Below are 10,910 nucleotides of genomic sequence, written 5' to 3'. Positions count from 1 at the left end.
AATACTTGGTTTTTCCTGCGTGGGTAGATAGACCAGACTTTTTTGGGTCATTATGGATTTTGTTGAAAACACTGCAAAATTATGTAATGTAATCACATGTAATCCAACCTCCCATTTTCCCCCTATTAAAGTTTAGGCATAACTCATTGCATCCCTGATATGCAGCTCTATAAATTTTAAACATGATTTTAGCTTCCAACGTAAATGAGAATGACCCATTGCTAACATCACAAATGAGCACATAGAATAAACAACCTATAATAGGTCATCTAGCCAGTCCTCAAAAATCCCCAGTGGGGGTGACTCCTTGCCTCCTGAGGCAGTCCTTTCAATTTTTAGGAACACATTTTCTGTACTTCAATCTTTAATTTGCCACTTGTTAACCTCCACTCATTGTTACTAGTTCTGATCTCTAAGACCAAGGAGAACAAAGCATATTCCTTTCATGTGACAGCATTTCAGGACAGCTCAATTGCAGTTCACTAAGACCCCCAGATCATTTTTAGAAAGACCCATCTTGGAATTGTGATGCTGACTTTTCAAGCCCTGGTGTAAGACTTTACGTTGATCCCTATTAAATTTCATCTGGTTTGTTCCAGTCCAATGTTCTAACCTGTTCAGATCATTTTGTATCCTGACTGTCACCCAAGTGTGTTTGCCATCCCTCTCAGTTTTGGGCCATCTGAAAATCTCTTAGAGCTGCTGTCAATGTCTTCCAAGGGCATTTCTCCTTTGCCCGATTTTATCTGCCCAGAGATAGTGAGGCTGACTTTTGGCCTATGTTAGTTTAATGGGTAAGAAACTGAGGTACAAAGAAATCATATTATTTTTCCAAGGGCACATAGGTAGCTCGTGCTATAACTGAGTAGAACTTGGACTTCCTGTGTCTCATTCTATGTTCTTTTCATTTAAAGTTGTTATCACAAGGGTGATGCCTTGTATTACATCTACTTTTGCTAATTGTAAAGGACAGGAAAAATGCAGAGAACACCCAGCTGATGAAAGAAAGGAAGAAAATATTTAAGTAATTGTGAAAAGGAGAGTGATTATCAAACCCTCATCAATTATGAAAGGGACATGATTGAAATAATGTGCTTCAGTAGTTTGAGGCAAGACAAAAATGTGCTGAGGGTCGGGTCAGCAGAGGAGATTGAATGAATTACCACAATAAATCTGTTAGTGCTGCTACCTGATTGATTTCTGGAAAAAGCTCTCTTCCTGCTGGCCCGTTAATTTTATGTTGGATGTGTGTGAACAATTAAGATTTACGAGAATTGTGTTACCTCTGGATTGTCAGTAATGTTGAGAAATGAACAATGTGGAACTTGAAATAGGAACATTAGCGGAAAATAGTACCTGGCAATTGTGGCAGAATGCAGAATGCTGGATTAATTTCATTTTTGACGCCCTCTGATGGTGAAGAGGGCGAGAATGATGACAGCTGTCATTGAAATGATGCTTTAAGGTTTACAAAGCAGTTCATAAATATCATCTAAGTGGATTCTAAAAGCTCCTTGGTAAGTAGGGGCAATTATAATTCTCATTTTATGGATGAAAAGACAGGCTGACAGGTAAAGTGACTTGGCCAGGATCACAAAGCTAGTAAGTGTCTGAGACTGGATTTAAACTCATATCTTTCTGATTTCAGACTCAAAGCTCCATCCGTTGTGCCATCCAGCGACCTAGGAATATGTAAAAAGAGGTCTATAACAATTTTTGGAGAGTATATGTACACCTCTGCGTGATAATCATTTTTATTTCTTACAGCATCACAGTTCCAAGATGAGTCTTTCTAAAAATGATCTGGGGGGGTCTTAGTAGAACTCAAGCTAACTGTCCTGAAATTCTGTCACATGAAAGAAGAATTTGATTTGTTCTCCTTGGTCTTAGAGGGTGTGTATTCCATGTCTTCTCACCATATAACAATACTTATAGCATGTTGGCACAAAAAAGACCTTTGTGTTCACAAAAGGCTCAAGGTCAGTAAAGGACACTTGCCATTTCCTGAAAGCTGTTCAGCCAAGTTTGGTCCAGCTCATTTTTGATTTGTAGCTGTCTCAGATGTACATAGTTGGCTAATGGCCATTCAAATGCATGCGGAAACCTGGGCAAAGGACCTTTGTCACGTTTGGACTTTCCTGTGTGCATGGACAGGCCACACTCCTTGATTAGCCTCTTCAGGAGGCCAGGCAAAGTTCTAGGGTTTGATACAATGGCACAAAGTCATCTGTAGGTACAGGAGCAGGGAGGTTGTCCTTCTCATGGGGTGAATGAACAACTTCGACAAAGAACAGAACAGAGATGTCATCAAGGGATTGTGTGGTAGGGAGAGAAGAGCTGTTTCCATGGTAAGAGTGAGGTGGCCAGCCAAGGTTCCCCCCCACCCCCATCTTGTAATGTGAGGACAAGGTGAAGGATTTCAGCGTGTCAGGTGGATCCCCTTTGGTGGATGTATGGGAAGGCATGGATGAAAGGATGTTCACAGGGTGGCTGCTGGAGAGAACTCCCGAACTGATGAGATCATCGGTCCAAATGGAACATGGGCTCTGATGTTGCCCACGCTCCTCCTGGAAAGGCCTCCTCTGACTCCTCCTTTCAGCAGGAGCGAGCCATGGAATCCCACAATTACAGAGTCTTAAAGCTTAGGAGCTGGAGGGGCCCTCGGGGGGCCCTCTAGGCCAACTCATCAGTGAGGGGCTCCCTACTTGAACACATCTAGGCCTCTGCTTGAAGACTTCCAAGGAGGGAGAAGCTGCTACTTTTGGAGGTAGCTGTTCCACTCTGGGAGAGCTCTCATCATGAGCAAGTTTTTCCAAATTGAAATTTGTCTCATTGTAACTTTCATTCATCATTCCCGGTTCTGCTGTCTTGGGCCAAAGCCAAGTCAAATCCCCCTCCTGGCTTTTCAAACCCTTGAAGATCAATCCGTAGAATCTTCCCTTCTCCAACCTAACCATGCCTGGGATGGAGAAGGGAACAAGCGTTTTTTAACGACCTACTATGTGCCAAACACCATGCTAGGCACTTTACAAAGCTCTCATTTTATTCTCACAACTCTGGGAGGCAGGTGCGATTAGTATTCCCATTTTACAGTTGAGTAAACTGAAGCAAACGGAGGTTAAGTGACTGGCCCAGGGTCACACAGCGAGGAAATATCTAAAACTAGATTTGAATGTAGGTCTTCTGACTCTAGGTCCAGTTCTCTATCCACTGTGCCACCTAGCTCGAGACCTTTCACCTTCCTGATTGCCATCCTGGGGACACTCTGTAGTTTATTATTATCCTCATGGAACAGCAATGCCAAGAAGTGATGGAGTCTGATGGAGGAAGAGCACAGTGGAATCCCCTCCCCATTCCTGGAAGTTATGTCCCCTTTACTGTTTGTTGTTATTCACCCTTCCTTTGTGAAGAGCACCAATGAGGTCGGCGGGGTAATGTCTCTAGGGGAGGCCGAGCTGTGCAGTCACCTGCCTCACTCCTCCAGTCTTCGGGGTCCAGTGGCAGGACGACTGACGATGGCCCAGCTCCTCTTACTGTAGCCCATAATCCACACTCCACTGATACCCCAGATGTTTTCAGACAAACTGCACCTTCCTCGTCTGGTCCTTGTGAAGCTGATTTCTGGTGCCCGGGGGGCAGACCTTACACCCCTTGAGTTTCAGTTCATCCTGTCTAGCCTGTCAAGGTCCTTTTGGATCCTGACTGTCACCCATGGTGTTAACTTTCTCTCCCAGCTTTGTGTCAGGGACAGATAGGATAAGTGTACCTTTCATGTCTGGGGTCTTGAAGGCTGTGCCCAGAGAGCTCAGTGTCTGGAAACGCCACCTGCCAGAGAGGAGCTTGGTGTAGTGGGGCTGTGGGAGACCTGCACCCAGGAGACCTTGGCGGAGATCCTGGATAGGACCACAGGACAGAGGCCATCTTTCCCTCCCTGATTTTGCAGATGTGTGAAGTGGGGGGTGGAGAGTCTTTGGGACTATGAGACAGTAAGTAATGAAGGCAGAATTTGAACCCATGTTATCCTCCCTGCAAGTCTGCTATGTTGTTTGGGTAATGTCACTTAACTTTTTCAGTCTCAGTTTCTTCATCTATAAATCAGGCATTATAACACTTGCACAAAGCCATTGCAAAGGGTTGCTCTGTGGTGCTTTGCAAACCTTTAACTATAGAAAAGCACATTTTAATTTTTATTTCCAGTTTGGAAAACCATTGACTAGAGTTTGGGCACAGACTCTGTCTGCCATTCAAGGATTCTCTTAACCAACCAACAAGCATTTATTAAGAGCTCACTCCGATACCGACAGGCACTAAAAAGGACAAAAAAATCCCTCCACCCTCAGGGAGCTTACGTCTGATTAGACAGCAGCGTGTTAATAAACAGACCCAAATATTACAATGCAATTACATTATTATGCATAATAGAATGCAGTATAAAACAAATGCTGTATCATTTTAATGCAAAAACAATAACTCTGCTCATAATCTTCTGCAAGATGCCTTTCCCACATTTCTTGCCTTGGGGGAGGAGAGGAGGGCTTTCCTCTCAGGTTACCCCCAGTGACCATATGTGTTTCTTATTTTCCATCTCCAGCTCTGGCTCTGTATCTGTCTGTCCATCTTGTATATGGCAGTTTGCATGCTGTCTCCCTGTCAGAATGTGAGTGAAGGTGAGCCTGGCTTTGTCTTTCTTGGCAGCCCCTCCCCCCCATCTTCTCAAGGTGTCTCAAATGTGAGAGCTAGTGAGAGCTTAAGAAATGCCTGTGGACTGATGATGATCATAGCTAATGGTCCATTGCACTTTAGGGCCTACAAAGAACTTTAATATTATTTCAGCCAATTCTCACAACAACCCTGTGATGCAGGTAATATTATAACTCCCATTTTACTGATGATTAAAGACAGACTAGATGAAAGGTAACCTTAGAGGGTTTTCCCACCAGGCAATTATTTTTTCTGCCATTAACTTGTGACATCCTCTCCAAAGGTAGAGAGGGACTGTAGTCTGTGTTGATGGATGGCCAAGAGCGTAAATCCTTGAAGTATTGAGGAAAGTATCTGCCTTCCTCACAAAGCATTTTGTAGAGCACTTTTTAATTGTAATTGCTATATGAACAAAATTGAGCATGAGCTCCAGTGTTGTAGGACATAGAACTGGACATGTGTAATATATATATGGTATATGTGTGCATATATATATACTTGTTATATGTGCATATATGTTATATATGCAGACATGCATCTGCTCTCACACATCTCCATGTGTGTATTTATCATGCATGTGTATGGGTTTCATATAAATGTGCTCAGATCAGTGCTTCATGCTGACATGCCTATGGTGCTTTCAGGTGTGGAGAGGGATTCCTCAACATAAACAAAATCATTGCAGTCCCTCTCACCCTTGGGGGATGGCTTAGTACACCGGTACAGGGCTTATCATCCCATCTGAGCCTCACAGCAAGCAGGGTCACTGCATTAGTGTACGGCTAAGGACACTGGGACTCGGACATTTAAGTGACCCGACCAGCACGCCAGATAGCTGATAAGTGTCAGAAGCCAGATTCCAGCTGTGCAGAACTCTGTGTACTCTATTGGCCCCCTTCTCCAGGAGGCAACGTAGGAGAATGCTGGCAATATGAGAATGGCTGAACCCGGCTTGTGTCAGGGCTGAACATTTCCTCCCCTGCCCAGGGAGTGTCTGGCAAACACTGAAGGACTAATGCTTGAAGTTACCAGCTAAGAAGCCCAGGGACCTTTGGAGGGCCCGTATCCCTGGGGCCATTTTAAGGAGGACGTCAGATCGATTTCCTTGGGAAGGTAACTCCCATGTTCTGGCCTGTGAGTGGCTGGGGATGCTCATTGGAGAGTTTGTCCTGGATGTTCCTTGATTGTTTTCTTTATCCCTTCAAAGTAAAGTCACTGCCTTTAATGCTCTGAATCGGGCACTTGGAAGAGGAGGAGTTAGGAACGGTATATGCGGTGGAGTCCCAGAGGGTTTTCCCCACCACTGGGCGGTTGGTCAGCATGGAGGAGGGAGAGCCTTCAGGGCCTGGGGTCTCACCTTTGAGCCCAGCAGAGCTGTTAAGAATGTCCACCCCAGATCCTGAGCCTGTCTCTGCCGTTTCTACCAGAGTGACCTCGAGCAGGTACCTCACGTCTTCTGACAAAGCCTCCCCTCCCTGGCTCTTAGCTCTGTCGTCTCTAACACGAAGGGAGTGCTATGAGCTCACTTTTAAGGTTCCTTCCAGTTCTAGATGCATAAGGCAGCTAGATTCCCCCTAGTGGATAGAATGCAGAACTTGGAACTAGGAAGACCTGAGTTCAAATTCAGCCTCAGACATGTCGTGGCTATGTGGCCTTGGAAAGCCATTTAGCCTCTCTGTGCCTCAGTTTCCTCACCTATAAAATGTACCATCCAGAACTGTTCACTTTGCCTGACACAAAGTAGGCCTTATGTAAATGTTACTTATTATGAAGGCTGTAGAACAGGAAAAGTTAAAACTCTACAAGCAAAAAAAGCAGACATGAGTCACCCCAAACCGACAGTGACCCTCTTCCCCTGTCAACCTTCCTTCTACCCTCCCCCAATCTGATGGAGCAGGAAGCGGGCCGTCAGAGTTGGCGGGTAGTATAGCACCTTAGGGCTCTGAGTGTTACTAAAGTGGTCCCTTTGATGCCGTTAAATGTATTGTGTGGATTTTCATGCCTCCATATTTTTGTGCTCTCTTCCCACATACTAGTTAAGTAATTTCTTCTCCGGTGCCTGTGGGAGTAAATTAAAGCCACCTGGGGTTTCTACAGAAAAGTACCTCTGGTGTGTAATGGTAATGGCGTCAATACAAACCCGTCCAGAAACTCTTAGGAGAGACAGTGAGGAAATGGTATCTGTAGGACGTGGTTTCTGGAGGGTTTGGGGGCTCTTTTAAGTGTTGACAAGTTTTCTAAAAGCCTGCTGGGCCCATTTTTATAGGCTTGAGCCATTTACCTGGTAATTACCATTCTGCTTTTCAGTTTCAGCCTTAGGATGGTATCAGAAGCTCAACATTTAGCTTAGAGCTGAGCAATCATTGGAGACACTGGATTTGTTTGGAATCTGCCCATTAAACCTCGACAAAATTGTGAAGGTTTGCTTCTCAAAAGTTCTGAAGTACGGCTGGCTAGGTGGTTCAGTGAATAGAGCACTGGCCCTGGAGTCAGGAGGACCTGAGTTCAAATCCACCCTCAGACACTTAACATTTACTAGTTGTGTGACTTTGGTCAAGTCACTTAACCTCAATTGCCCTGCCCTTCCCCCTCCAAAAAGTTGAAAAAAAAAGTTCTGAAATGATGAAAATTAAAATGCAAGTGACATTCTGCAGGTTGAGATAAAAATATCTTGGCAGATCTTGAGATGTGTCAGAAATCTTGAGATAAGCTTTCTTAAATATCTAGATTAAAGAATGAAGAAGGGGTGGCTAAGTAGCACAGTGAATAGAGCACCAGCCTTGGAGTCAGGAGGACCTGAGTTCAAATCCAGCCTCAGACACAATACTTACCAGCCATGTGACCTTGGGCAAGTCACTTAACCTCAATTACCCTCCAAAATGCCCCCCCCCCCCAAAAAAAAAGAATGAAGAAGATTTTTTTTCCCCATTGAGATTAAGGGGTAAAAAACAGGTGGAACCTGTCCCGGTTCCAAAGCCTGAAGTAAAAGCTGAGGGCATCCGCATGTGCTGGAGTGATGAAGAGGAGGTCAGCAGTGGCAGCGCATTTAGGGGACATTGTTAGCAGGGAAGTCGCGAAAGAGAAGGGAGAACAAGAAGGAAGGAGCAGGTGCTGGAGTCTTTCCCAGAGTTTCATCTTGGCTTCTGTTCCTTTCATTTCTGCTGGTCGCTTCTGTATTACCTTCATTGCAAATGTAGCCCAGGCTTTCCTTCTGATAAAGAGGAAAGAAATAGAAAACAATCAGTTCAGCAAAACCAAGTGACTCCATGGCCGTCTGGTACCATAGTATGTATACGATGCCCTCCCCTGGTTCTCCACCTCTGCGATGCAGGAGGGAGGTGAACTCTCTCAGCTCTTTTTCAGAGCCAAGGGCTCTCCAGAATGATTCATTTTCTAAGTGACCTTTCCTCCAGCTGTAATAATGCTCATCATTTATCTAACGGAGGCTTTAGCAACAGTGGGCTGAGATCCTCTTCCCTCCCTTCTCCTCCCAAGCCCTCCTTTCCCCCTCTTTCCTGTCCTGCAGGCAAAATAGCATATACGTACATTTGAAAAGGAATATATGTATATACCTTCATAATGCGTACACATCCTATGTGTACAATATGTGCATATGTTCAATCCAATAAACATTTATTAATCACCTACTATATGCCAGGAAGGCAGCTGGGTGGCTCAGTGGATAGAATGCTGGACTTGGAGTCCAGAAGACCCTGGGGAAGTCACTTCACCTCTGCTTGCCTTAATCCACTGGAGAAGGAAATGGCAAACCCATGTAAGGACAGCTGTGTATGGAACTCTGTGCTGAGGGCTGGGGCTGTGCAAGAAGGCAGGAGACAGCTCCTCCATCATGTTTATGTGTGTAGGGGCATGTACGTGTGCAGTATATAGTGCGATGTGTGTACATGCACATGTATGTGCAGGGGTGCATATGTGCACAGCTGTGTGTGCATGCACACACATGTGCAATGTATATGTGCATGTGTACGCATGCATGTGAGTGCATGGGTATGCACTGTACGCAGTGCACATGTGAACAAGCATGTGCATACACATGCATGCACAGTGCATGTACATGTGTGCATGCATGTGTGTGCATGTATATGTGTGTATGTGTGCATGCATGCGTGTGTGTATTAGTTCTGGGCAGTTAGGTGGTGTAGAGGATAAAGCACCAGTCCTGGAGTCAGGAAGACCTGAGTTCAGTCACTTATTAGCTGTGTGACCCTAGGTAAGTCACTTAACCCTGCTTGTCTCAGTTTCTTCATCTGTAAAATGAGCCAAAGAGGAAATGACAAGCAACTCTAGGGTCTTTATTAAGAAAACCCCAAATGGGATCATGAAGAGTTGGCCATAACTAAAAACAATCAAATAGCATATATGTAGCCCGTGTTCACTTATCTGATGGGGCTTATAGGAGGAGCAGGCTGAGATCCCGTGTCTCATACATATACGTGTATATGTGTATAAACATATATGTACATGCATGTATATACACGGGATAGTTATTAAGATGACAGCACTCAAATAGCCCAAGACTGAGCTGGGCCTTCCTCCTACCAGCTCTCTCACTGTCTATACCATTCTCATCTATGCCCTTTTATACATTTGCCTCTGCATCTAATGCCTCCATCCAACATTCTCGGCAGGTTGTTATTCCAGTTTCCACCTGAAGTTGACCACTGATGGCAAAGTCCTGCCTGCAAGTCTATAGATTAGGGTGACAGGACTGGGGATGGAAGGAAAATTAGGGTCTCTTCCACTGAGTTCCTAGCCCAATCCCTGGCCATGCCTCCATTTCTTTAAAGGCCAGACTCATTTTTAAGACCTTGCACTATCTAAATATCTGTGGTTCTGTTTAAGCTTCTGGGGCTTAGCCAGCTGTCTCTGAGCAGATAGGAGCAGCAAACCTGTGGTTTATGCTGAGATTTTATTGCCTTGTTGAACTGTAAATTTCTTTTCCTCCAAAGTGCTGAACGAGCAACTCGATCGATAACTCTTAAGAACTCAGCTTGGGCATTTTAATTAACCGTCTTTAGCTTTCAGGCCATAATAAGTGACTAGTGCCAGATATGATGGATCTCTTTGGAGCCCCAGATTGGTGGCTCTTCAGGTAAATGGAGTCACACCATTCTGAACACCATTCTGGCTCAGCCCCTTGATAATGGTGGAACGCTTTTACTATCTAAAAGTACACACATATTGGATTCTACCTGGGGAATACATATTCTTCATTGGTGATGAAACACACATAAGACTTCATTTAATATTTCCTACCTCCTATGCTTAGGAACTGGAGTACCTAGGTTGCATAGTGGTTAGAGCACTGGCCCTGCAGTCAGGAGGACCTGAGTTCAAATATGACCTCAGACACATACTAGCTGTGTGACCCAGGGCAAGTCACCTACCCTGGTTTACCTCAGTTTCCTCATCTGTAAAATGATCTGGAGAAGGAAATGGCAAACCATTCCCCATGGGGTCACCAAGAGTCAGACACAACTGAGCAATGTAGTATATTAGGAATCTTAAACCCCAGTCTTGTAGGCTGTGTGGGGCTACTTGGATTCCTTCAAAGTCTAATCTCTTTTTTGTTAATATAAGTTTTCAGAGGTATAATTTTTCCTTTGGGGACTTCTTTAAAGCATGCCCATTTTTCCTTTATACAAGATGTTCCAAGAGTCTTACTATAGTTTTAAACTTTAAGACCCTCTGGATAAGCCCTTTGTCCCCCTTTTCAGATGACTGTATTATAAAAACATTCAACCACACCAACATTTCTGGTGATGCAGCAATGGAATCATTCCTGATCCCAAGGCAGTTCCAGTTTACTGGGGATAAACTTGTGCCCAGATAATTCAGTGCAGGGTAATCTGGGAGTGGGGAGAGCCCTAAACGGACAATATGGGGAATCAGCAAGGGCTTCCTGGAAGAGAAGAAACGCTGAAGCTGAGCTTTCGAGGAAACCCAGGATTCTGAGAGGAGTGGGAAGGAGAGAGTACATTCCAGCTGCCATGCAGATGCCTTATGCTAGTGCACAGAGGTGACACGTGGGATTGTGGAATTTGGACCTGGGTTCAGACTCCAGCTTTGTGAACCTTGGCATCTGTATGTGCCTGGGGTTCGGTTTCATCATCTGTAAGATGAAACGACTGGATTGGATGGGCTTTGAGACTACTCTCTGCATAAGGATATCAGGTCTTCTTCCATGC

Source organism: Petaurus breviceps, unplaced genomic scaffold (genome assembly GCF_028583685.1).
Source record: "Petaurus breviceps papuanus isolate PSGF00001 unplaced genomic scaffold, PetGlider_PUasm1.0 207, whole genome shotgun sequence".
Taxonomy (NCBI): domain Eukaryota; kingdom Metazoa; phylum Chordata; class Mammalia; order Diprotodontia; family Petauridae; genus Petaurus; species Petaurus breviceps.
Note: the sequence above shows the minus strand (reverse complement) of the source record.